This window comes from Papio anubis, chromosome 5 (genome assembly GCF_008728515.1).
Source record: "Papio anubis isolate 15944 chromosome 5, Panubis1.0, whole genome shotgun sequence".
In the NCBI taxonomy this organism is placed as follows: Eukaryota; Metazoa; Chordata; class Mammalia; order Primates; family Cercopithecidae; genus Papio; species Papio anubis.
The window spans coordinates 75,763,809-75,784,855 of NC_044980.1; the positions used below are offsets into that span (position 1 = coordinate 75,763,809).

Genomic DNA, 21,047 nt, shown 5'->3' on the forward strand with positions numbered 1-21,047 from the left:
TATTTGCCTGGGTATCACCAGCAAAGGCTGCAGAACAGCAAATATTGCAGAACTGTAAATATTGCTGCCTGATCCTTCCTCTGGAAGCTTCGTCCCAGAGGGCACCTGCCTGAATGAGGTGTCAGTCAGCCCCTACTGGGAGGTGTCTCCCAGTTAGGCTACACAGGGGCCAGGGACCCACTTGAGGAGGCAGTCTGTCTGTTCTCAGAGTTCAAATGCCATGCTGGGACAACCACTGCTCTCTTCAGAGCTGTCAGACAGGGATGTTTAAGTCTTCAGAAGTTTCTGCTACCTTTTGTTCAGCTATGCCCTGGCCCCAGAGATGGAGTCAACAGGCAGCAGGTCTTGCTGAGCTGTGGTGTACTCCACCCAGTTCAACCTTCCCTGGATGCTTTGTTTACCTACTCAAGTCTCAGCAATGGCTGATGACCCTCCCCCTGCCAGGCTACTGCCTCACAGGTCAATCTCAGACTGCTGTGCTAGCAGTGAGCAAGGCCCCGTGGGTGAGGCACCTGCCAAGCCAGGTGCAGAATATAATCTCCTGGTGTGACATTTGCTAATACCATTGGAAAAGCACAGTATAGGAGGAAATGTCCGATTTTTCCAGGTACAGCTTATCATGGCTTCCCTTGGCTAGGAAAGGGAAATCCCCCGTCCCCTTGCACTTCCCGGGTGAGGCAATGCCCTGGCTGCTTTGGCTCACCCTCCTTAGGCTGCACCCACTGTCCAGCTAGTCCCAGTGAGATGAACCAGGTACCTCAGTTGGAAATGCAGAAATCACTCATCTTCTGCGTCGATCATGCTGGGAGCTGCAGACCAGTGCTATTCCTATTCAGCTATCTGAGAAGCACTATTATGTCTTACATGACATAACTTGATTTACCTTTCCCAAAAGAAAATTAATAAGGGTTGTACCTCAAGATGTTAGTAAAAGGTCATTGCTTTATATTTAATTTTTCTAAATTCAATTATTCCGTCTTGGTAAAAACAGACGAAAGGAGGAGTTGGTCAAAGAGAAGGAAACAAATCATTTAAATTGGGTCACAATTCTGGCCTGCCATTTCACTAAATGACCATGAGATGAAAAGCAAGTCTGCTCTTCTCAGATCAGGCTCAGTTCTTGGTGCCTGTCAACATGAAGCTGTTTTAAAATGTGGTCTTTTGGTGTGACATGGTCCCTACAGGCAAACCTGCTATACTACTTAATGTTCAATCAGAGAAATCAACAATTTGTTTTAACATTGAAGGAAAAATTGACAGTGCTGGATATATTGAGAGGTGGGCTGTGGGTCTCCAAAAAGGTCACTTCCAAAGGACTTTCCAGAACTAGTTAAGTTTAAATTCATTTTCCTTACTGATTGTCAAATCTAATCACTAAGTAGCAATATAAGTCCCTTGTATTGAGATATAATACCATTTATATTGTATGCCTGGTGCTAGTATGTTAATTTGTTCAATACTCATAATAAGCCTATACTTATATTTATACATCTATACTATCCTATGAACTTTTCATTTTAATTGTGAAGGAACTGAGGAACACAGAGATTTGACAACCTGCCAGCATCATACATTTGGTAAGAGTAGAGCTTGGGTTTCAAACCCAGGCAGTCTGGCTCTGAAATCTGAGCAGCTTTAAGACTAGGATAAAATTTTATGAATAAATATAGACTTACTTTTCAAAAAGTTTTATTTTTATTTTTATATGGGTGCCCGGGTTTAGGGATTGAGGGGAGCGGGTGCTCAGGGAAGGGGCTAAATATTGATGTTAGCAACCCAAAAATGGTTACTTCCAAGCAAAGGAAAAATTTCTTCTCATCTTCTACCAGTCAATATGAAGACACTGAATTCACTATGTAGCCAGAAAGGTAATAAAATATTTGAAGACTGAAAAAAAAAGTATAGAATGGACAGATCACTGCTGCTGGGAAAAATGAAAAGCTCTTAAAGGCCACAGGCAAAGCTTCATTGGCCTCCTCAGGGACCCAGAGGTAACCCTACTCCTTTCTGGGAATTAATGGTTTGCGTATTCTTCATTGTCCATGTCCTTCCCCACCTAGACTGTGAACATCTCAATGGGTAGAACTCTGCTGTCTTAATCATACTAGAATCTAAAGTGCTTAGTACAGTGCCTGGTACATAATAAATGCTTTCAAATGTGTTGAATGAAATACTAAATGAATGAAAAAGATAATAAAATTGTAATTCATATGGTGACTGGATTTTTGTTCTTCTTTATCTCTCTCTAATAGAGCATACATTATTCAGTAACCTTGAGGCTGATGCTTTTCACTCTTACAAGCCCCAGGTAATTATGCTGTCCTGAAAACACCCATTAAGGCCGTTATGCAAAATCCTCAGATGTTTATCTCTAGGGGCTGTAAGTGACCTAAGGCAATTTTTGGAAGCAGTGATAGTGCCATTAAAACTAGTAGAAAGTGGTCACTATCTTTTATGTATGTGATAAGCTTACTGTCTTTATTGTCACCTTCATAATAAGTGAAAACATTTTACTTTATTTATTTATTTTCTGAAGGGTGTGGATAATGAATTGGTAAGAGAGAGGCTAAATCCTTTGCTGACTTCTAATGATGAGCAAAAAAGACAGTTCGAGTTCAAGGGTGTTTTCTCTGAGACAGAGTTTTTCACCTCAGGGCAATCAATGCTTCTTTGTGAAACCAAACCTGCTAATTGGTATCCTCCTCCGACAATGCCTACATTGGGTCCCTGGAACCCAATAAGTATCTAGGGCCCCTGGCTATCTAGCAATTATGGGAACAAGAGGGGAATAAATTATCATTAAAGACTCATTGTTCTCCACAGCTGGGAGTTTGGGCATTTAAAAGCGTCAAAATGTGCTAGGTCATTTAATAATTTACTTCCTGAAGTAGATTCTAATTCTAATTGAAATGTATGTTTTACTTAGCACTAGGTGGGAAATGTAGAACCACACTTTTGAAGGGATCTCTTTGAAAGCTGCTTGCTTTGGTTTTATTGAATAGCTTTGCCTTCAGCTTTGCAACTTTGTATTCTAGTTTATATAGTCTTTATAAAGATAACTATTCTTGTAAATCTGGCGTAGGTTTAGTTTTTTCCCTAGGCTTTGCTCACAGAATTCAGACGCCTGACTCTGGAACAGAAAGTGAACATGAGTGCTTTGCAGATGATTCTGACTTAAACATATGGCTATTATGTTGTACATTTTAAAAATGATATTTAATGCAGCGATTCCTGCTTTCCATATGGTTTGATTTTGTTTTCCCCCTCCCTTCCAATCCCATGCATGTTAGTTCTTCGCCTACTACGTCACAGCCTTGTGGGGATGTGTTCATCAGGGTCAGAGCATGACAACATGTCAGCTTGCACATTGTATATAGCTGGCACTCTTTTAGCTGGAAGCAACACAAGCTAGTTTAAACAATTGGAACAATTATCATCTCACTAAATGGAAAGTTCAGAGTCAGGGCAAACTCCATGTTTAATCAGCAGCCCAGTATGGTCACCAAACCCCTAGGATTTTTCTTTCCATCCTGCTCATTTCAATGTCACGTTCATCCAAAGCCTGGTTCCTGTCATAAATCCCAAGAAGGCTCATGGGTTAATCAGACCTTTATTCTTTCTTGTTTTTGCCAGCAGGAGAGAGAATGACGATCTTCCAACAGGAAAGATCTTTGCTGTCAGCCTAGTTGGGCCATCAGAGGCCTCACACCAAGCGTAGTTGTCAGGGGAATGTGAATTGGGTTCGACCATCAATGTCCAATATGGTGGCCACTAGCCATACTAAGCCCTTGAAATATGGCTAGTCCAAAATGACATGCACTGTAAGTGAAAAAGATACACTGGATTTTAAAGATGTAATATGAAAAAAATGTAATATAGCTCATTAATAATTTCTATATTGATTATATTGACAATATATTTCAGATAGATTAAATAAAATACATTATTAAAATTGATTTACCTGTTTCTTTTTACTTTTTTAAAAATGTGACTGCTAGAACACTTTAAATTACATATATGGCTTCCCATATTTCTGCTGGACGGCGCTAGCTAACTAATCGAGATTCCCTCTGAAGTAGGAGTGAGCTACACACTCGAATGAAATTTAAGGTTTTCTGAGAAAAAGGAAAGGAAGAATCAGTGTTAAGTAAGCAGCCACATGGTCTGCTTTGTCTGGAGGACCATTTTTTTAATTGCTCTCTTGTTGTTTTTATTCTAACTTCTAATTGGTGGCTGAAGGATATAAGAAAATCAGTAGTAACATGTGGGTTTCGTTGGGGACCAGGACAGCTTTTTCCAAGCATTCCAAACTATGTACTACGTGGGAATTTTGAGACAGCAGAGATGTCATATATTGTTCTTGATTGCCAAGTAAGTTCACTGGGAACAACGTTGGGTTGAGCTCACAGGCCTGAATCCTTTTCCACTGCTTAAACAATTTTATTTTGTTTCATGTTCAGCATTTATTCTGTTATTAAAGCAATATGTAACAGTGGCACCAAATATGTAAAAATGATTAATACACTGTGGGGCACAGGAGACCTTTCCTGGTGTCAGTTGCTTGTTGCTTTCCACTCTTCAACATTTCTCTTTTTTTTTCCTTTTTGTTTCTTGCCTTACACTCACAGGCAGAAGGACTCCTTTTCACACTTACCTTATTGTAGGTAACCTCTGTCTGTTTCACAGCTAATTGTGCAACGAAGAACAAGGATTTCATAGAGTTTGTAGAATAATCGGGAAGCCTGTAGACATTAGTGAAGAAAAATCACGTGAATTCTTAACAAATTGTACATTACTGTCAAGATGGCCAATTGTAAAGCCAAGACTCTTCCTTGAGAAAAGTCTCTCGTCATCAAAGGTGTGTATGCAGGGCAGGACGATATTCTGCTTTAGGTTCAACTCACCCCAGGGCTGATATTCTCCTTGCACACAGCAGCACAGCCTATACCAGGAGCTGCACTATTGAAATCCTTCTGCGGAGTTACTAAATAGCCACTGCCCAAAACCCCCACATTCCTTTCTTACCACCTTGGCTTTTCTGGCCTCTCCCCCTGAAATCTGGCAGTGAAGATGCAGAAGGGACCTCCAGGGTCATCTTGGTGCTGAAGGGACTTCCAGGACTCTGCCACACTTTTAAACAATGCTTCAACTGCCCAACATTTAAATCTGCCTTACACTAGTGATCAGTTTCCATCTTAACAAAGAGACAAAGGAAAACAAAATATCTGGAATGAAAACTAAGAAGGCGAAGGGCCGGGCGCAGTGGCTCACACCTGTAATCCAGCACTTTGGGAGGCCGAGGTGGGTGGATCACGAGGTCAGGAGTTTGAGACCAGCCTGCCCAACATAGTGAAACCCTGTCTCTACTAAAAATACGAAACTTAGCCAAGTGTGGTAGCGGTCACCTGTAGTCCCAGCTACTCGGGAGGCTGATGCAGGAGAATTGCTTGAACCTAGGAGGTGGAGGTTGTAGTGAGCTGAGATAGTGCCATTGCACTCTAGCCTGGGCAACAAGAGTGAAACTCCATCTCAAAAAAAAAAAAAAAAAAAAGAAAAGAAAAGAAAAGAAAAAAAAAGGAAATAATCTAAGAAGGCAACTTAATGCTTTCTTTGATGATTTCTAATAAAAAACAAAATCATTGTAATTTTTTATTAATACACACCATTTAAAGACGTCTCTTGAAGAGTCATAGTGAAGCAGAAAGAAGACTAGCACTTTGTGATATGATAACTAGATTCCAGTTTTATCCTGACACTGGCCACCTGTGTGAACTTGGTAAGTTTCATCATTTCTGCAAGCCTCACTTCCTCATGAGTAAAAAGCAATAATGCCAGTTCCCACTTCAGAGTTATGAGGGTAAAAATCAAATAAAATATGAAAGCAACCAGCCCTGTTCTTGGCACATCACCAATGCTTGATAAGCTCAAGTCAAATTAGAATTTGAGAAGCTGGAGAACAACTGCATGAAAGAATTTTTTGTAACTTTGTATTGAAGTAAGACACACAGGCAGAAAATGCAAATTACTGTATTTAATGTAATGAATTCCTGTAGAAAGAACACATGTAACCAGCACCCCCATGAGGAAATTAAACATTATCCATACCCCAGGAGTCCCCTCCTGCCTCCTTTCAGTCACCCATCCCCAAGGAACTTTTCATGCCAAACTGATTGTTTTTATGTGGGAACCGAATATTGCACATGCTCTGATGGGCTTAAGTGCTTAAAAACAAACAAAAAGGGTTCAGGTGAGTTGTTCTCCAGACTGAATGGAGAACCTGCCATAGATTAAGTAGAGGCGCGTTAAAGACAAGCACACAATCTCTCACTCACTCCTACACTCACACGATCATACGCTGCAAATGTGTAAGGACTTCCTGTTCTGTGAACAATGCCAGGTTAAGGATTATGGCATTTGCAAACGTGCTCCCGCTTCTCCAGGATTTTTTTTTTTTTTTTTTTTTTTTTTTGAGAAGTCTCATTCTGTCACCCAGGCTGGAGTGCACTAGAGTGATCTCAGTTCACTGCAGCCTCCACCTCCCAGGTTCAAGCAATTCTCCTGCCTTAGCCTCCCAAGTACCTGAGATTACAGGTGCATGCCACTGCACTAAACTAATTTTAGTAGAGATGAGGTTTTACCATGTTGTACAGGCTGGTCTTGAACTCCTGACCTCAGGTGATCTGCCCACCTTGGCCTTCCAAAGTGCTGCGATTACAGGCATGAGCTACTAGCACCTGGCCAGGATTTTTACGAAAGGAGCAGCATAAGCAAAACAGGAAACCACTGTCTCGGGGTCAGCAAGCCTGGTTTCTCCTACTCTGCTAGTGAACTGAAGCCTAGGGTTGGGGTAGACCAGAGAAAGCATGAATGCCAGGCAAAGGATGTCTGTAGGCAGTATGGAGCGACTGGATGCTTTTGAGTGCAGGGTGACAAGGCGAAAATATTTTTATTGTGGAGGATGTATCTGGGAAAAGAGGGACTAGCCACAGAAAGTCAATGAGGAGGCTCTGTGAAACAGTCTAAGCCAATGAAGCCTCAGAATCACCTAGAGAGGCTTAAGCCACAGATTGCTGGGATCCTTCCCCAGGGTTGCTGCTTTAGAGGGTCTAGTTAATCTGAGAATTTATATTTTGTTTCCAGGTAATACACTTTGAGAATCACAGTTCTGAGCCAAAAGTTCTCAACACTCACAATACATTAGACTCATCTAGAGAGTGTTTTACAAGCACCCATGCCCACGTCTCACCTCCAAAAAAAGCCTAGGGTTTAATTAGTCTGGGGTAAAGCCTGGGCATTGACATTTTCTAAGAATCATTCTATCGCATCACCAATTTTGGGAACCACTTATCTAGACAGGGATTCTGGAATGTGGCTCCTTATCAGAATTACCCAGGGAGCATAATAAATAGATTCCTGGGCGCCACCCCAGATAAAGGACATGTAGAGTGGAGCCCTGGCATTCCTATGCTTGATCTTCACAGACTGGTCACGCTGATACAGATGGTTCCCACACTGGCTTTTGGGAACTGCTGGTCTGGAAAGGCAAATGAGGACACAAACCCTAAAAACAAAGTATGAGGAATGGCAATAAATGAGAGCTCCTAGGATTTTCTGACTGTTTAGATGGGCAGACCATGGAAGGAATTGAAGCCCAGAGGGTGGGAAATCTATCTACGGGTCACAAGAAAGCCTTGTGTGGCCATCAAGGTGTGGTCATAGAAGACTGCTGGTCGCACAAAGAGCCACAACTTGAATCAGTTATCTTCCTGCCAACAGCCTGACATATCCAGACACCCCATCTTATCAAACCCTGACAATTAGTGGGTGCTAATTCATGCTGACTAAGCCCTAGGAGGTTCAAGTCTCTAACATAGCATGCAACTGTTAATTTTCACTGAGAAACAATAACAACCAAGGTAGCCAAACACTTGTATTCTTCCCATGGGTAAATTACACAGAAAGCCAAATTGTCATCAGAAAGTTGCTGGGTAGAGATGGAATCAGAGTGGAGAGGAGTTAATTGCATGATTCAAATGTTTAGGGGCATCAAGTTGTGATAGCTGGGTGCCTCCTTCTCTACAAGTAAATATTTGGAGGAGTCTGAAAAGACACAGCCTCTAATGGACAGTTCCTAATGGCCACAGCCAGTATTCGCCCCAGTGACTCGGCTGGGTTTATGCTCCACCATCCATCTGCAGGCTAATTAATTCAATAAGTCTTTAGATATATGAATATCCTCAATCAAATGAGTCTCATCTTGCTCACTCTTGAGTCCCTGTGTTTCTTAGGGTGATTTTGCATATCTCTCACCTGAACAATGATGTAGTTTACAGTGTAGTTCTAAGAGGATAATTCCATTTTCCTTAATACTACACTTCTGGAGTGGTAGTATTAGGGAAAAATACCGTTGCCACATAGAGTTCAATTTCACTATTTTAGCAACGATTAATCTTATTTTATGCGGCAGAATTAGAGGCTAATATTTTAATTATTTTTACGTTTCTTCAAAGCATAGTATACTGTCATGGTTAAAAGAGACCTAGTTAACCCTGAGCATATGAAGCCTTTATGCTCAGATCATGAGGTCACAATACTGGGTTACTTCTCACCTACTATGAGCTTCCTCGAAAAGCAGGCAGGCAACTGTAGTTAGAAAACAAAGAATTCAGTTCTGCAAGTGTGCCTGGCAACCTAAACCTGCAAAGTGATGGCAAACGTCCCAACCATATTTTAGCTTTACAATTATGTTGATGATGAAACAGGCTCTTTGTGAGAGCCAAAAGTAGAACAAAGCATTTGTATCAAGCTTGATAAAGATAACAAGAGAAATAAATCCAAACCATAGCATTTAGTTGGCTTCTTGAGGAGAGAGAAGGAGTGGGAGTGATGAGATGTGGACTCCCCAAGTGCACATTTGTTGCTTAGTGACATGAGGAGCAGCTCTTTAGCAGGAGGGGGAAGAAGATGCAGGTGGGGAATCCTTGAATCTGCTTTCTATAGAAGCAGACAGGATGTGTCTTCTCCGACCCCTTGATACTCTTCTATTTATGTCAGGCCTTCTGGGTGACTGTGCTCAGATTCTTATTTAAATCCAATTAAATCTGGGACTTGAGTAAACACAGATGTATATCATGCAGAAGATAGTAGTAAAGGATTCTGCATATAGGCCAGAGCAGCTGTATCTTTTCTGCTATTTAAGGTTTGGGTTTTTTCTTAGTATCTTGGAAAGAAAAAGTGACAGTAAATATTGGCGGTTTTAATTTTATACAAAACCAGAGTCTCTCCTTTTTCTAGCCTTTCCCCTTGGCCTAGGCCAGATTGACTTTATTAAAACAATCTGATCAGGCCCCTCTCCTTCCTGTGGCTCCCCACTGTCCACAGAAAAACGTTCATTCCCAAGGGGACCTCAGACTTCCTTCATGACGGGTTCCCCCTTGGCTGCATAGCCTAACATCCTGCCACTTTTCTCCTCGCATAGAATATTCCATCCAATGCAGACTTTCAGGGTGTCCCCAGTTCAGAGCTCTTTCACTTCTGTACACTTCATCTACCTCCTTTACCTTGCCTGAAAGTGAGAATTACAGAGTCTGGAGCAAAACTGCCACCCGTTATGGCTCTGCATCTTCATTAAGTGGTGTGGCCTTAGGCAAATTACTTAACCTCTCAGTGCCTCAGTTTCCTCCTGTCCAGTAAAAGGATAGTAGTGGCTAACCTAGGCTCACAAGGTTGTTGGCCTTAAATGCATTAATGCATAAAAAATGCAGAGCAGTGCCTGGCACATAGGAAATAGTTAATATTTTTAACTTCTACATATGCTACAAGACTAAGCCTAAACATTATTTTCTGTGGGAAGTCTTACACTGTCAGATGTAAGATAATTCTCAACCAAGGGTGATTTTGCACCACCACCCTCCCAAGGAATTTTGGCAATGTCTGGAGACATTTTTGCTCATCTCAAACAGTGGAATGCTACCAGTAGAGGCCAGGAATGCTGGTAAAAAAATTTAAAAACCTACTTTGCACAGGACAGCTGTTCCACAGCAAGGAGTCATCAGGTCCAAAGTGTCAACAGTGCCAAAGTTGAGAAATTCTGACAAAAGGCACACTATGACATTTCTTAATATTCAGTCTATTAATATTTGTTCTTATGTCTTTATTGAAGACATAAGACAACAAAACATAGCAATAATACCTAAGCTTTATAAACTATATCTCAGTGACTCACGTTGAATTGTAGCTTTTCAACTTGCCATTCTGGCTATCTTACAAACACACATACAACCAGCTGTTAGTATTGAGCCAGGTGTCATTCTATGCACTTTGCCTTTATTAATTCATTTAACCCTAACAACAACTCTATAAGGTAAGTGCTTTATTACCCTTATTTTACAGACGAGGAAGCTAAGGCAAAGTGACAAAGTAGGGTTTGAACTCAGTCTTGCTCCAGAAATTATGCAGAGTCAGTTAAGACTGAGTCCCCCACTAGAAGTCATCTTCCTGTCTTAAATGATTTATAATGGTTGTTTTATTTTCCTTTTATTGTCATCTTTGGCAGAGAAATTGACTCTGGCTTATTCAGTCTTCTTAACAGAGGACCTACTGATTTTGAGATGTTAGGCTGATTAGAAAGGAAAATAACAGCAACACAAACAGGGGAATAAGAAAATAAACCTCTGAAGAATTTGATGCTTGAGTCTAGTGATGTATGTAAAAGCACTTTGCAAGTTGTAAGGCAGTGGTTTTCAAACTATGATGTATTCAAACTATGATGTATTCCACAACTACCAGGAGAGTTTGTTAAAAATGCCGACTTCCCAGTGTCACCCTCAGAGATTCTGATTGCATGAATCTGGGGCCTTGCCCAGGAATCTGCCTTTTTAACAAGCTCCCAGGTGACCTTGATGCAGGTGGTCCACTTGCTCACCTTGGAAACACTGTACATATGGGGCTTAGAAGCGAGAGCTAGCAAATCCCAGAAGAATACTTGAGTTTTTGCCTGTAGAATAATTCAAACCACCTGAGTGGTAGCTTATTAGTGCTTTTCTGGTTCCCCGGTAACTCACTAGCTTTAGGCCAAGGAGCTTGATTGAGAGGGTATTGATGGGGAGGAAGGAGAGGAAACGAAAGGAATAGGGCCAATTAAAACCACCTTCCCACTGAGGTGATTGTTTCTCTGTGGACAATGAAGGAGCTGTGGAGCACCTTCTTCCTTCAGTGTCTCCCTAATTGGCTGTTGTGACTATCATTCTGCCCTGAGGGAGGTTAATAGAAACAAGAGAGAGAAGAAAAGGATGCCAAGTAACTTAGAGCAGGAACAAAAAAGGAGCTGGCGCTCATTTCCACCAGGACAGAGAGAAGCCCTGATTGGTCTCTTTCCCTAAGGTCCTCTTTCATACATCTCTACGACCTTTCCCCTCCTTTTTTCTTTTCTCCCTCAGAGGGACCAATAAGCATGGGTTGTCTGGACAAGCAGTGCTTTATTAATGATCCAGGGAAAATTCTGATGACCCAGAATTCTGCCATAAAGTGATATCTTGTTATTGCAAAGTGATCGTGTTCTTAACCTTCTTGCTGAACCACGTTTTTTTTTGGCAGGGGGGTGGGATGAACAACAGCCAGAGGCTCTTTTATTCTGAGCATCTTTCCAAGAGATCAGTTGAGTTATTTGGATTTTCATACTGGACCGTTACATGACATGCATTAACAATGTATGCTATAAACAACTTACCTTTCACTGAGCTAAGTAATTTAGAGTAATTTTAGCAATATCATATGGCATTGTGATTAAGATTTCCTGGCTTCAATCCTAGCTCTGCAAATCACTAACTGTGTGTCTTCGAAGGTGACTTTACATCTCTAAGCTGCAGGTTCCAATCTGTAAAACTGAGATAATAATAGGACCTCCCTCCCAACATACAAACACACATACAACAGCGAATTGTTATGACCACCAAATGAGACAATACACGTAAAATATAGTGCCTCACCCACAGTAAGCCCACGATAACGTTGGCCTCCATTGTTTTTTACTTTTCTGAATTATTGTTTGATATTTCTAACCTAATAACTGCTGAATTGCTGGACAAAAAAAAAAAAAAAACCAAGAAAAAAAGGAACGTTTTTTAAAAGTGTTTCCTCTCTATTAGCATTAGCATTGAACTTCAAATGCTCATAGCACACTGTAAGCAGAGCAACAGATGGATTCTATCCAACGGGAAGGACACACAACTTAGGAAGCAAACAGATATAGGAGAGCAAGATAAATCACTTAGTTGCTTACCACACACATTGTGAGACACTGAATGTGTATTAGAAGTTTCTTACCAATAGTTGGGCCTCCATTTCTTGAATGGTTTTATATTTCCAGACTGCAAACAAATGATTTTATGTGTGAAAAAAATATGGAATAGGCAGGAGGACAAATTCAAGTGAACCAGAATACCAGGGGCTCTGGTGTTCTCTTGGAGCTCTCTGCACCGGGTAAATCCTCTGAGTGTAGGCTTGCTGACAGCGGTCTCCTTCACACGCAGGTTCCTCCCGGGTATAGCTCCGAGAGCAACAGCCCCCAGTCAGTGCAGGGTTACTAAGCAACTATACTCCCACGGAGGTATGAAATAAGAGAAAGTCTTGATTTTAAAAACAAAAGAAAACCAAAACGCCCTGGTAAGCAGAGCTAATAATATAACCTGCTCTTCTCCTTTGAGTATACTAACCCTCAAGCTAGTTTACCTTTACCAGCGTATCACAACCACATGGAAATCAAATTAGAAAGCATGTGGCAATTGTATAAAGTAACTTCAAGCAATGTTTTAAATTACTGCTAATAAATTTCGTGTTAAAATGGCACCTCATATAGTGAACCCTTTTGTGTGTATCATCTCTCAACTGGGCACCTCAATGGAGGGTGATTGTCATTTGAATAATGGTTTTAGCAACTAAGTCAATGTTTAGTTTTAGACTTAATTTTTTTATTGTTTTTGTATTATCTAAGTTATATATTATTATGACAAAAATTATTATTTTTGAAGTAGCTAGTACAAAGATGATGACCGGTAATCATTGACTGGATCTTTAGAGTTTAAGGATTACAAATAGATCTGTACATGTTTACATGTTCCCTACATATCCCCCTAGGATGACACAGGGAAACACTTCCTTGTTTTGATTCTTTCTTTGATTAACATTTGCTAAGCACTCAATTTGTGCAGAGCACTATGTGAGACACTGGAGTTGAAGAGGGAGAAGGAAGAAGATATACAAAGAGACAATGCAAGGTCCAACCATTCAAAGATGTGTTGTATAGTTTTAATGAAGGAGATAAAATTGTACACAGATACTACAGAAGGCAATGAAAGGAAGAATTAGGATACTCTGAATGATGTAATAATTATAGAAATCACTAGCTTTAAATTGCCAAATTAGAACATTACAGTTCTAATCTGCTGGGATAGGGCAGGAGAGCAGTACAGAGGGAATGTTAAAGAATTAGAGCTCTCAAATAGAAATGAAGCTGGATCTGACAGCTTTCTATACCTTCCAGCCTTTTCAATATCACGGTGTGTGTGCATAGATAGATAGATGATAGATAGATAGATAGATAGATAGATAGATAGACAGACATAATTTTATTTTTACAATGCATCAAGGCATAAAGGATTTGTGTTAGAGGAAAACAAGTCACCAGCGACCTAGGCCTTGTCCAGCTGCTTCCAAGGTTAACAAGACTGGTGTCCCTGAGGCCCACCATACCCATTGAGAAACTCTGCGTATTTGAGACATACTCCTAACATGGATTTGCCCACTACAGAGTCAGAATCTCAAATATAATATGAAGGAATGTTGGCCCAACACAGTTGATGTGGATGTGGATGTGTGATGTGCCATGGTTAGCAAGGCAATCTGAGTCGGGATGGAACTCCAGCCTGAACACCCACTAGCTTCCATCACCTTGGCAAGTTAGCTCACTCCTCTAAGCTTCATGCAAATGTCACTAATAAAATGGAATGCCCTACTGAGCCATGTTGGAGCCTGAAACAAAAGGAAGACTGCGTGTTCCTATATATCTTATCAAAATAGCCCCTTTATTGTGCATCAAATGGGAATAGTTAATTGAAGTTTTCAGGGGCAAATCATGACTTCTGTTTAAAGCTCTGCATTGCCCAATCTGTTTGCATGACATTATCAACCCTAATAAACCGGCTGGTGGGGCATGCTGTTGATTGGAAATGACTGTTCCTGTTGCACAATAATACAGAGTTGTAGAACAAAACAGCCTGTTTTTATTTAAAATTATGATGGTGTTTATGCTTAGTGAATGCTTGGCATTAATTTTTTTTAAATATTACATTACAATATTATTTACACTGAGTGCTGAGTTTTTTGGTTCCCCATTAAATGTTGCTTGCCCCTGTGGTGAATGCCTCACTCTCCTCACCCTAATTGGGATTCCAAAAAATGTACTTTGAAGGACCACTATAACTACAAATAAAGACTATAAAATATCTTTATAAAATCTGTACTTAAAAGCAATAGTCATTGCTATCTGATTTTATAATACCTAACAGATTCCTTAGCTATTATTGAATGTGTTTTCTGAGAGTCCCTGGAAAAGCAGTGTGAATGAGAACAATACGCAGTTTATTCAACATGCTGAAAAGATACACAGTGAGTTCTGAAATCTGCCTCCGATCTGGTCACCAAGGAAATGTTGATGACCCTTAACCAGAATATACAAGGGAAAGGTGCTGGCCCAGCTGGGATTTCTCTTCTTCCAAGTTCTGGGAACCCTCTTGTGTATCCAAGACAATCTGCTCTCTCATGTCCCCTCTGTCGCTTTAGACTCCCAACAATGACACTCAGATAGCTTTTAGTCTTAGCTTGTACCAAAAATGCTTGAAGTACTGAGTTTACCAATAGATTTCCATACACAACTCCGATTCCCTCCTTTAGGTTCAGCAAAATGCTAAAGGACAGCTTGACTAATTGTACCATCATTCCTTCTGTCTTCCTCATAGGTAACTCTTCTTTCTGGGCCAATATTGATTCTCTGTGGACAGACATGAGGATTTTAAATTCCCCCTTTGGCAGGAAGAATAAGTTCCTGCCAGGAGTGTGACCCCATGTGTTTCCCTGTTAGCAGGTTTGCAGTGGTGGCTTCTTTCCTCAGCAGCAGCAGCAGCTGGAAAGCATTCCTGTTGAACCACTTCACGCCCAGTACTGGGAGAGCTACGGAAAATAAACTAACATGAAACATCATCTGCCTTTGCCTCTGAGAATGATACCCCAGGGCAATTTGATGGCAAACACAATAAAGTCACCAATGTGCAGTTGCATTAAACAAATACGGAAAAATTAGCACATTGACTATTTCTAATTATCTCCATTTATTCTGTAATGTGATGTCTAGAGGAAACGGTTCTGTGGTAAATCTGCAAGATGTTGCTTTCAGCCTAGGAAGACAAATAAATAGGTACTACTTTAGCTTTTCATTCTCTTGGTCGTTCACGGAGTGGGAAAAAAAAAAAAAGAAAAACCCCAACTACTTTAAAAATTGAAAAAATATTACCCATCAAAAGAGAAAGTGCTTACAAAAGGAAAGACTTGACAAAAAGTAATATGTAGACACAGCACCAGGCTTCTCACTTCTGATGAATTTGCAGCCTAAATACTAAAATATGCTGTTTCCCATTTCACCTTGTTTCCACAGAGACCAGGGCTGACAAAGAGCCCGTCACCAACAGTTACCGCCCTTTGTCTGCCCTGGTTGCTGAAGGCTGCATGAGCAGAGAATGAGCAAATGTGGGATAAATGTAAGCTGCTGATTTCATTCACACTTGGAACCTTATCTGTCTCCCATCTGAGTCACTAAGGAGCTCTCAGATTTGCCTCAATCTGACTTATTTTACACTCTGGCTTTTCTTCCATCTACCTTTTCTTCTTTGTGTGTAATAAAAATAACACAATAACACATGGAAAGATAGAAAGCAAAAAGTTAAGAATCACTGATAATTTTCAAAAAAATTTTTAAATCATCAAAAAATAAATACAAACTAATATTTGGATATAGTTTCTTCCAGATTTTTCCCTGGCTCCTTCTCCTTATGTATGTATTCTCTATGTTCTTTCCCACTTATCTGAAATACCACTGGGGAAGTGAATTCCCAAGTATCCTTAGGTCTGTTTCTAGACTCAGTTTCAGTGACTGTTTTTTCCATATTAACTTGCAGAGTTCTGAGAGCTCATTAGATCCTTTGTAATGTGACTTCAGAGGAATTAGGGGAGAAGATCAGTCTGCTATGAGCACAAGGACTAGGTCTCCCAGCCTTCCTTTTACCAGATCAGCTTTTATTTTTTAAAAAACTCTGGACTTCTGTGTAAGATTTTGTTTGAATAAAGGGTTTTGTGGCAAAACCAAAATAAAATGAAAATGTCACATATTCTGTTCCATTTTTCTGTAGGGTACATGAAATTTTGATGTTATGCTTTTGTAGCAGCCATTCGAATGTGTCAATATTGATATTACTGTTTTCTAGTGACTATGCTTCCATACAGACTAAAGAGCAATGATACATATAAATCATACATGAGTATTATGTAAAGTAGATTCCCTCACCTACTTCCTGAGTCAACTCTGGCCATGGTCACCCTCTTCTGATGTCCCCTATGATGCCTTCATCCATTCCAGGGAGAGAACAGAGTTCTCACAAGGCCTAGGCTCATCCCTGGCTGCTCTCAAATCACTAGTAATGGGAAATCCAGCTGTACTCCCTAAGACCAGAGAAATCCACAGTGGCTGAACCCAACTTGCTGCCTAGAGACTGACTGCCCACATGCTGCACTATTCTTGTCATAGTAACTTCCATATGCAAAATATGGAACTTCCGTGGCCCAATTGCTCCATGTCTGTCTTTGTCACCACCCTACTGCTGGATCCTTCTCCCTCACATTCCCCATACTCACTAACGAAGCTCTTTATGCCTCTCCACACTCATTTTCTGCTCCAACAGTAATCATTTTCCAGGATTACTGAAAGAGAAGGGCTATTCTTTCTGGATTGGTAAAATATTCACTCTATAAACCAGCACGTGGCCTTCCCTCATGACCCAAGCAAGAAAATAATGAAAAAAGTTTTACACTGGCCTAACCTATTACCTATATATATGTAATATGCTTTATCTATCCTACCCATGAATACTTCATCAGAGAAGCCAAGGAAGCAAAGAAATCTGCTCATCTTCTAAGAGTTTGACTCACGTACATATTAAATGGTCTGGCCCTCAATACTGTGATTTCTTTCTTGATGTGGCTATGTTCTTGTTCATCTACATTCAATTAGTAAACGATTTGACTGTTTACTAATGGCATTTACTGAAGATCTAAAAGATATAAACTTCTGTTTTTATGGAATTTCTCATTATTCTAAATCTAGTTGAATGAATGCAAAGTAGGTACAATGGGACAGTAGATATGGGAATGGGGGGGATATTCAGACTGCATACAAATGATGGCCATTTATTCAATACTTTCAATGATTATGTTAATTATATTAGATTTATAATCATAGTTGATAAGGATAAAATATATTATTGGAGGCTAAGTTATTATAGGCTTTTGAAATAGTTTACTGAGTTAATATGACTGTAAAATTGATATATTTTTAATTTTAAAATGCCAACAGTGTAAAAGTTTTTCCTCATTGGTATAAGGGTTAAAGATAGAATAAGGGTCAAGAATGTTTTCAATAGAACATTTTTTGGTAATAAAATATGCATTTTATACTATAGCAGGGTCCTTTTGGTGTGATTATGTAAAAATATCTCAGATTGGAGGTCTACACCAAAATCACAGAGTTTTGACTGCTGTAGTTATATAAAACAATTTAATATCTAGCAGGGCAAAGCCATACTATAAAATAATTCCTCTTATTTTTTCTTTAGGATTTTATTGGTGGATCTTACTTGCTTATTCTTCCAGATATACTTTAGAATCATTTGGTCAAGAAATGAATTAAACTTTGACTTTACAGAAAGAGTATTTTGGGCAGCTAAGAGAAATTACAATATCTGTAGGCATGATCTTTAAACGCAATTCTATTAAATGCTTTCAACATTCTGCTTCAGTGAGGATCACCAGAAGCTCTGTTGACCTTTAATGCCTAACATTTGTCCTCGTGGTAAATTAGAACTGGTGAACACAATTGGTGGTTCTTTCTATTTTCACACTCTATTTTTTCCAGAATGTCTGGGAGGTGTGAGCAGGTCATCCTGATCCATCAGCACCTCATGAAGGTGAGGTGTGATTAGACCCTCAATTGACTGCTGCCCTCTTTCTAGGGATCATATGGTATAAGCTGTTGTCAAGGAAAAGCCTAGATGTGGAAAGGAGGAACAAACTTTAAATTACAAGTTGGAAGGTGGGCTATGAAAGACTAATTTTGGTCTTCCTGCTGGTTATTCTTTATCCTTTTAGAAAATATATTCAAACATATGTGTACATGCAGTTTCTGGATGGCATCACAAACTTACCACCTGTTCACTTGCCTCTTTGCCTTTGTCTTATGTTGTTGTAGGTGGCCATGAACAGGAACACACTCAAGTTACCTTAAGGTTATGGAATTTTATTTTAAAGAGTCCTGGTGAAATGAGGAATCATTCAGCTATTTCAGGTTCCAAGAAAATGAGAACCTTGTAGTTGTAGTTAAATATAAGGATGCCCATTGAAATAAGAATGACAGAAAATAACGAAAGAGTTTTATACTGATATATATGTATTACATATTTGAAGTGTGGGTTATCTGTCCTACCTATAAAAACTTTCTCACATAAGCAAAAAAACAAAAATCCTGGGCATTTTCTGAAAATATACAAATGACAATTTGCATATTACATGGTCCACCTCCTGAATACTTTGATTTCCCTCTTGACTTTACCATGACCTTATTCATTTACATTCGACTAATACATTGTTTGACAGTTTAATAGAGCTGCTCACTCAGGCTTCAAGGAACTAGAACAGGATTTAAAGTGGCATCAGAACACAATGTCTCCACTCTAATATGCTGTCCTAGTAGTGATTCAAGTTATCTGCTTGTACTTCTTCTGAGACTATTGACCCCTTCAGAAAGTTCCCTCTACTCTTATCTACTTCCCTTTTGGGCTTCTTCTTACTCATGGCAAGTGACTGCATCAACACCTTCTTTCTCTCTGTCTCTCTCATCCTGTGCAACTCCACCCTGCCAAATCTTTCTGGATGTCTGGCCTTCAAACTCACCCAGAGAGAGAATCTGATTAGTTCAGCCAGTCACCATCCTTACTGAAAAGTTTTGGTCGTGGCCTTTAAATGGGTTATCTTTGTTTGTATCAGGCATCAGTCCCTAGTCCAATTAACTGTGGCTGGGGTAGGGTTACGTGGCAGAAAACATGAGTATCTGTGTCCAGGGAATCCTACCCCCTGCAGCTGCTTTTCTCAGAAAGACACCATGCATGTGTCAGACCTTCAGAGTGGAATGGCCTGTTTAGTATCGGAAAATTTTAGATTTTGGTTCCTTATTGAAGACATCAACTCTTGTTCTGCCATAAACATTGGTCTTGACATTGGTCATTGAAATGACAGAACACCACAGAATGCAGCTCAAAGCAGCATGTGTTGGCAGCAGAGATTTCTTGGCCTTAGCCCCTCAAACAGAATCAGTGAGTGACTTCAGCCAGAAAGGTATAGCTGCTGGTATGGTACCTGTTTCCTGTGTTTCCTAAGTCACACCAGCCTGGAGGTGGAACATGAAAATCAGCAGCCAAATAATATTTTTCAAGGTCCACCCTCTTGTGCACTGAAATAGCTGCTCTCTCTCCCTTAAAATTTTTACCAGTAGAGCTGTAGTTCCCAGAAGGTTTCTCCTATGTGTGCCGAGAAGTAAGCCTCTCAACTGTCATGGCATTCCTGCATTCTATACCTCCTTTGTCTTGAATCCTTGCAATGAACACCCTGGCTGCAGCTGATGCCAACAGTGGTAGCTGTGTCTCCTGCCAGAAACACCACTGCAGCTGCTTCTGCTGCTGCCACTGCCTTTCAGGCTGAGACTACTCCTACCTGCAGAAAAAGAGGTCACTAGATAAATATTAAGGGTAACTATGTCCGATGTCAAGAGCACTGACATCCAGTCACAGCTGCAGCAAACTCTGCTTCCATGAAAGTTACTGCTTTCATTGCCAGTTCTGCTGTCACCACCATCAGTGCCTCTCCTGGTGCCTAAGAGCTTGATGCCCCAGAGACATCTAAGGAAAAACAGCTTTTTAAACTTGTTCTTTCATTAAAATTTTACCTTCTACAAGTTCAGTCATGAGTCTACAGAAATTGAGCCAGAGTATAATCTAGGTGAAATTTGGGTTGAAAATTGCCACTCTTCTTCAATATCAGTGCCCTGGCTTCTCTCCCTCCCTGTATTTCTTTGGGATGAGTTCTTTCCCACAAACTTCTTGGTTCCTCATGAGTATCAGAACAGATAGGTCTCAGCCACCCCACAGAGTAGCAAAGTGATTAGCTACTTCAGAGTAGTTAACTCTACCTAATTATGTAATTAATTACTCCATAGTCACCCAGGCTAAAAAAAAAAATAAAAAATCTACAAGTATGTGTTTTAGGAGATTTAAGGATATCCTAATATACATAATTGATATGAAGAAGAATTAAAATTTTATCAACTATACTCTTCAGTCTAAAGAAAGAATACAGAAGGTAGGTGGTCTGTCTCAATTACAGAAATGGGAAGATCAATATGCAAATTTTTTATATTTTTTATTCCGTATCATCAGAAAAAGAAGACACAGAATCTGATAGACAAGAAGATTCCAGTCACTAAAAATGTGTAGTCTGCTTTAGCACAAATACCTTGTAATACATCACCATGGCCTCAGAACATTTCATCAAGATTATTAAAGTATTATTGTGATATTTATATCTTTATTAAGATGTGCTTGTGTATTATTAAATGAGTTTAATCTGAGCACTAATAAATTTGAGGCAGTACGAATCACCCAAATGGACCTGTTGTG

The 21,047-nt window shown here is 40.0% G+C and overlaps 1 long non-coding RNA gene across 2 annotated transcripts; it reads right to left on the reverse strand.

The window, feature by feature from the left end:
* Positions 1-3,453: 3,453 nt before the first annotated feature.
* LOC110743489 lies at positions 3,454-17,565 on the reverse strand. Of its 2 annotated transcripts, XR_002522621.2 has the most exons (3): positions 16,613-17,565; positions 4,655-4,742; positions 3,454-3,819 (listed from the first exon to the last, which is right to left on the reverse strand). It is a non-coding gene; the product is annotated as an uncharacterized LOC110743489 (long non-coding RNA). The 2 variants fall into 2 exon arrangements; XR_002522619.2 differs by lacking the exons at positions 3,454-3,819; positions 4,655-4,742 and adding an exon at positions 15,367-15,449 and having other exon boundaries at positions 16,613-17,543.
* Positions 17,566-21,047: the final 3,482 nt, after the last annotated feature.